Source organism: Armigeres subalbatus, chromosome 3, assembly GCF_024139115.2.
Source record: "Armigeres subalbatus isolate Guangzhou_Male chromosome 3, GZ_Asu_2, whole genome shotgun sequence".
Taxonomy (NCBI): domain Eukaryota; kingdom Metazoa; phylum Arthropoda; class Insecta; order Diptera; family Culicidae; genus Armigeres; species Armigeres subalbatus.
In genome coordinates this window covers 287,429,709-287,437,312 of record NC_085141.1, presented here as the reverse complement: position 1 = coordinate 287,437,312, position 7,604 = coordinate 287,429,709, and positions in this window count along the sequence as shown.

Sequence of the window (7,604 nt, the reverse complement as noted above, 5' to 3'; positions counted from 1 at the left end):
GGTGATGGTCTTACATGTCTGCTATTCAACATCGCTTTGGAAGGGGTAATACGAAGAGCAGGGTAACACACGTTGAGAAGATGGAAGAAGCCTACATCAGACTGAAGAGGGAAGCTAAGCGAATCGGACTAGTCATCAACACGTAGAAGACGAAGTACATGATAGGAAGAGGTTCAAGAGAAGAAAATGTGAGCCACCCACCGCGAGTTGGCATCGGTGGTGACGAAATCGAGGTGGTAGAAGAATTTGTGTACTTGGGCTCACTGATGACTGCCGAAAATGATACCAGCGGAGAAATTCGGAGACGCATGATAGTGGCTGGAAATCGTACGTACTTTGGACTCCGCAAGACGCTCCGATCGAATAGAGTTCGCCGCCGTACCCAATTGACTGTCTACAAAACGCTCATTAGATCGGTAGTGCTCTACGGACACGAGACCTGGACGAAGCTCGTGAAGGACCAACGCGCACTTGGAATTTTCGGAAGGAAAGCGGTACGTGGAGGCGGGGAATGAACCACGAGTTGCATGAGCTGCTGGGAGAATCATCCATCGTTCACACCACGAAAATCGGAAGACTGCGGTGAACCGGGCACGTAGCCAGAATGTCGGACAGTAACCCGGTTAAAATGGTTCTCGACAACGATCTGACGGGCACAAGAAGGCGAGGTGCGCAGCGGGCAAGCTGGATCGATCAGGTTGAATATGACTTGCGGACCCTCCGTAGACTGCGTTGTTAGCGACGCACATAGGAGTACGCAGTGTAAAAGCGTGGCCAAAACTATGTCAATCATTTTGTCGTCTGTAAATGCATTCAATTAACAGCAAAGCGTATTTTTTTGTTTTTGTGCTCTTTGTATTAAGCTAGTAGTGAAGTATGACCACTGGCGGCGTCAGTTATTGTTATTAGGTAGAGCTCCACTTGGCGTAAGAACGCTGCCTTTGGGAGCTATAGCGTGCTTGCGACGAGTGGTGTCTTCCTCTGACTGAGTAATATTTTTATGTTAATTTTCATTCTTTAATTATTACTTACTAAGTTTTCCGAAAAGATGTGCTTCGTTTATTCACTTGGACTATATAAATTTGTCATCGGATAATGCTGAAGTCCCTGGATAATGTATTGATATTACAATCAATGGAGCAGATCAGATAAATACGTTGCCCTTCAACCGCTTTTTTTTCTTGACAACCTTTTACATTTGAAAAATGCGTATGCTTTTTATCAAAGTCCAGCTCTTCATTGAAAGCGAACCATTTATGTGAGTTTTGTCGCTCAAAATAATAAATGTTTATTTTTTCGTCTAGCTTTTCTTAGCAAATTTCACTATATTAAAATAAAAACAACTCAGGATTTCCGGAGATGAGCCAGCCTCGGGCTGAAAGTCTTCTAAATAAAGACAAAAAAAAAACTCACGATTAGACCTGTGCGCCGCCGCGCCACGCCGCCGCCGCCGACCCTTATTGACGTACGCCGACGCCGGTCAAGGTGTCGGCGGCGCGCCATACGCCGGTTTGCTCCACGCCGCCGAATTTCGTACTTCACGCCGTTAATGGCCAACACAAAAATCACAGTATGCAGTGCGTTGCATCTGCAGAACCAAGGCAACCTATCAGGCATAAATTAAATAGCTATTATACCTTCAGCAGATTTGTTTGCTTTTATTTCTGTCACTTTAACCCGCGTTAATTGTTCGATAACATCCCCACACTGGGACAGAGCCGCCCCGCAGCTTAGTGTTCATTAACCAGTTCCACAGTTATTAACTGCGAGGTTTCTAAGCCAAGTTACCATTTCTGCATTCGTATATCATGAGGTTAACACGATTATACTTTTATGCCCAAGGAAGTCGAGACAATTTCCAATCCGAAAATTGCCTAGACCGGCATCGGGAATCGAACCCAGCCACCCTCAGCATGGTCTTGCGTTGTAGCCGCGCGTCTTACCGCACGGCTAAGGAGGGCCCTTTCTTGGCTACAGATGCAATAATGGTAACATGGCTTCTGAAGCTGGAGCACGATGGGGTACGTCACCCACCAAATTGAACATTTTCTTCACTCTCCTTGTACTTAAATAGTCAGAATTGTTCTTAAAATAACGGTTTCGATTTATTTTGATAAACAATTCCCAAAGAAATTTCTTGGTTTTCCTGAAATAATGTCCGAAGGAAGTCCTGGAGGAAGTTCTGAAGGAATACCTGAAGAAAATTCCTAGAGTCTTGAGGAATTTCTGAATTTATCTCCGTCTGGAAGATTTTCTGAAGGAATTTGAAGGAATCCTGAAGAAAATTCCGAAGGAATTCTTGGAGGAATGTCCTAGAAAATTCTTTAAGAAATGTAAGCTATCGGCAATTCCTTAGGGAGTTCTTTTGGAAATCTCTCTAGGAATTCATACGGAGATATCTGAAAATTCGTCCTAGAATTTTGGAAGGAAATGGCGGAAGAAATTCCTAAAGAACCACTAGAAGAATTTCCAAGGGAATGGAATGTCTTACCTGGAAAAAATCCAGAGGAATTGTTAAAATAATGTTAGAAAGAATTTTGTTGGTTGTTGGTATGTATGTATGTATGTAGTTAGCCACCATTCTGACTTGCTCTGCTCTGCATACGGCTTCATCCAATATTACAGTCGAATTCAATTAAGTATCATTATGCTTTCAATGCACTGCTGTTGGAAGGGCAAAAAACGGAGGTGGTAGGCCCGTAAGCAGAGACACTTGCGCGAAGCCCGCGGGATAGAGAGAATCTCCTTTCAACAGTGTAAGGGCCTCATTCGGGAAGTCGAAGCAAATTCTGCTCTTTCCTCCTATGGGAAACCCCAATGCTATCTGTCAGAGTTTGAGTGAAAAATGGCCGCAATCTCCTCCTCTCTGTTGCTCAACTGTAAAAACCCATAAAGAACTGTCATTGTTTGTGTGAAGAACTTTGCTTCGACTTCGCGAATACGCTTGTCACTGGCGAACAAAGCTCGTGTACTCTGCATCGAAGCTTAGAACCGGTGTTAGGGCGCAATCGTTAATGTGAACATTTTATATTTGGTTAGTTACTGCAAATAAATTCTTTTTCGAGTCCCTATAATCAAGCAGGTATCTCAAGCATACCACATCGTTATATTGCTGCATGATTGAATGTTTAATTTTGATAAAATATCGAAAACAAAAGTGTGCATAAAAATTGCCTCGCCATAACAAAAAGGTGGTAGAGAATTAACACTGTTGTTTACAGTTTAGAACCAAATCCAGATGTCGCACATGTTGGGGTAGGGATTCAGTGCTCCGCCTTCTCACCCTGAATCCAACAGACTAATAAATAGATTCACAATCTTTTTCAGCTTTTGAAGAGATGGTTTTCTTGAGGAAAGGCGCGTCAAGTCCATTACAGCTGTGGGGAAGTGTACCCATCTACATGGATAGAAATTTTTAAAGGTATTCGAAAAAGAATTTCTGAAGGAATTCGTGATGGAATTGTCAGAATTAATATTAGGAGAGTTTTTGAAGAATCTCCAGAAAAATTGGTTTCATTTGTGGAGGTTTTTTAAAGGAATTCCTGGAGAAATTCCCGATCGAATTCCTGACGGAATTTTTGAAGGTATACTAGAATGAACTGCTTGATGACTTACCGAATAAATTCCTTAATGAATTTCCTAAAGAATTATTTAAGGTTTTTACAACAACAAAAAATTTAAAAAAATAAAATTTTCTATGTAAATTCCAATGGCTGTTTGGAAAATCCATTTAAATTTCTTTTCAGGTTTTTTTTCGGTTATTCCTTCAACAATTGAGTCGGCAATTCATCTAGGAATTTCTTCGAAAATCTCTTTAGAAAAGCCACCAAGAAATAATTTGGACATTCATCCAGAGATTTCTTCAGAAATCCCTCCGGAAAGGCATTTGTAATATTTTCAGAAATTCTTCTAGAGAGTCTTTAGAAAATTCCTTCAGTAAACCATACAAAATTACTGCAGGAATAGTTCCGGAAAGAATTCGAATTTGGAGAAATTTCTAATCGAATTTTCGAAAAAAAAATCTAAAGCTATTTGAGTATTAAACATATTTTCAATTAAAAAAACACTTGGAACAGTGGTTAAAAAAATGAGGGAATTTACAAACAAAATTTCCAAAGATTTTCCAATAGAATTTCTGAAGAGATTCCCGAAAGAATTCTTAAAGTAATTAAAAAGAAAATTTTTGAAGGTCTACAGGAATTTCTGGAAGAGTTGCTAAAGGAATATCCGGAGGAATGTCCGAAGGGATTACTATAAGAAATTCGGAAAGAAGTCTTGAACCTGAAGAAAGTTCTAAATAAATTCCAGAGGGAAATTTCGAAAGAATACCAAAAATATATTCCTAGAGTTTCCGAAGATTTTTTTTGAGGAATTACTGGAAGATTTTCTGTTAGAAATTTCTGAAGAAATTTCTAAAAAGAAATACTAAATCAAATTCCGAAGGTTTTCTCCTAAATGGATTTTCGAATGTATTGCTGAAACAGTGTCCGTATAGTTATTCTTATAGAACTTTTTGAAGGATTTTCTATGGGTATTTTCTAAGGAATTCTTAAAGGAATTTTCAAAGAAATCCTTAAGAATAGTTTTGAATGAATTGCTTAAGAAATTCCCAAAAGACTCTGTAAAGGATTTTCCGAAGCAATTCCTAAAGTTTTTTTTTTTTCCTAATTCATGAAGGATCTTTTGAAGAAATTTCGGAAAGAATTTTCAAGGGAATTCTTGGTGGAAGTTCTGAAAGAATTCATTAGGGAAATTCTGAATTAATTCTTAGAATTCCTTTCTCGAATTTTCTGAGGAATATCTTAAGGAATTTCCACACGAATTTCTGGATTTATATCCGAAGTACTTTCCAATGAACTCATGTGCTGAGATGCGGAAATGTCCCAGTGGATGATGTAATGTACGCTTTTGCTGTGGACATACAAGCTATAGCTATTAGGATGTTCCCCCCATAAGTCTGACTGTAGCTAGCAATTGTACAAAAAACCTTAAAATTCATAACAAGCATGATATGCCTTGCTGTGTGATTTTTTTTCTCAGCTCAAAATTCTTCCCGCCGATTCACGCCGCCGTCGCCGCCGAACATTGCTTACGGCGTGACGCCGCCGCCGGTGTAAAAATGGCCTTACGCCGCCGCCGTTCACAAATTCTTCGGCGCACAGGTCTACTCACGATTGCGTGAGGATGCATGAAATGTTTTTCGTAGAGCTTATTAGGGAAACTCCAATCTTCACAACGCTGACAATTTTGTTGCTTTATCGGGGTTGGAACCTAATCAAAAGTTTAATTTTGTAAAACATATTTTTGTAAAAAAGGTAAAAAAAAAAACTAGCAATTAATATCATCATTATGGATCACCTGAAAACAATTTCAGATCGAATTATTCTTGGAAACGTTTTTATATACCCTCATTATTGGTACCTATATAAATTTGTATCTTAAATTTCCATACCTTAGTATTTATTTTAGGGGCCCTCCTTAGCCGTGCGGTAAGAGGCGCGGCTACAAAGCAAGACCATGCTGAGGGTGGCTGGGTTTGATTCCCGGTGCCGGTCTAGGCAATTTTCGGATTGGAAATTGTCTCGACTTCCCTGGGCATAAAAGTATCATCGTGTTAGCCTCATGATATACGAATGCAAAAATGGTAACCTGGCTTAGAAACCTCGCAGTTAATAACTGTAGAAGTGCTTAATGAACACTAAGCTAAGAGGCGGCTCTGTCCCAGTGTGGGGATGTAATGCCAATAAGAAGAAGTATTTATTTTCATTGCTGAAATACTCCTTAGTGCGACGTGTAGCCATGAACCGAGCCAAATGGAGAAGACCTCTTATATACCGCACAGGCCACTTCGGCCTTAGTCTGAATAAATAAATGATAATTGCTACAAATATTGTGAAAAAAGTGTCGTGATTGTTGTCAATGACATCCCGTTTATGCATGCATTAAAAATAAACATAAGCATAAAAGCAAAATGCGAATCAATTCCACAATATTGGAAAATAAATTAAAACAAAATAAATAGTTACAGAAAACAAAACAAAAGCAGTAGTGTGAACAATAAAATCCACGTACCTGTGCACTTAACTCTGCAACGGTGGTGCAGCACACTCCTCAACACCAAAGCAGTCAGCTGATAGCAAACGTTCACTCTTTACTAGTCTCCTTAGCAACGAACCACTCACAGCATCAATCCTTAAAAAAGGCTGGCTTCTCAGCCCGAAAAAAGAACACCAACAGCTAATTCGCAGCTGAAATGCCAACAGTATGACAAAAGCACATGCACTCCGATGCACCAGCAGCAACACAACAACAGCAACCACCAGCAAAACACCAACATCAACAGCAGCCCGAACGAACTTTTAAAAATCACATTGAAGGCATTCAAGCCAAATGTAACAAATATATTAAGTGTCTATATCCACTTATGAACAGAAAATCAAAACTTTATCTTAAGAACAAATTTTTGATTTAAAAAGAAATGTTTAGACCTACCATGTTGTATGCTGTGCCAATATGGACTAGTTAACTGCAATACGAAAAAAAGGCGCTTCAGGGGATTCAGAGGAAATAAAATTTTGAAAATGATTGTGAAATTGCCTACCTAGTATAGTGCCAATGAACTTCATAGAATGTTTTAATATTGAGACATTGCAACAAATGCACAATAGAATATTTTCCAATTTTAGACAAAAATCTTAGCAATCTTCTATTGCAACGACCAGCACCTTGTACCCTTAGTTTTATTTAGGTTAAGTTTAGTTTAAGTCGGGCAGATTCTTACATCGATGATCAACACCAATTTCATTTAGAATTCAGTTTGTTACTTACCGAACTAAATATGAAATATGAACTTTTTCTGAAAGTCGTATACAACCAGGTAGGGGAATTTAGGGTAAAACCGACACCACTTTAAATCTCTGATTATTTCAGGTGATTATCAAACATAATGTTGACACACTTTGAATAAACTTTCGATTTCTTGTATTTCTAGCCCGTTAGTAACTAGCGGAGTTACGTAACAGTCGAAATGAATGCAAAATAACATTGAACACCATTAAATAGATGAATTATATAAACATGAATTTCAAGCATAAATATCTAAGAAACTGTTATCAAACATTTTTAACTATGTTGCAACTTCATTTGAAATCGTATCCATCGATGTTCGATTCTATCCCGACTTGGTGTGTCGGTTCTCACCCTCACAGGGTGTCGATCTTACCCGCAGCCCAGCCGGTTCGACTTGAAAATGGACTGTACGCGTTTTCCTCAGATATCAAACTCTATCGAGAAAAGTTGTCATGAGCCCTCTAGGACTGATGCATCAAGGGCCAGATTATGCTTGTATGAAATGTCTAGACCAGAAAATTGCTCACTACATATTGGGCACTTGGGAGATTCTGCCTTACAGTCTTTACTTTGGTGGTTAAATGCACAGCGCTTGAAGCATCTAGTCACTTGCAATCCATCAATCACTCGACATCGATCCCACCCGCAATTCACCCTTTCTTCTTGCATTACTTTGACGAACGTTTCGGCATCCAATTCAATTATTGCGCCCACGTTATTGTACTGCAATTTTGCATTACAGTACATTTTGCACA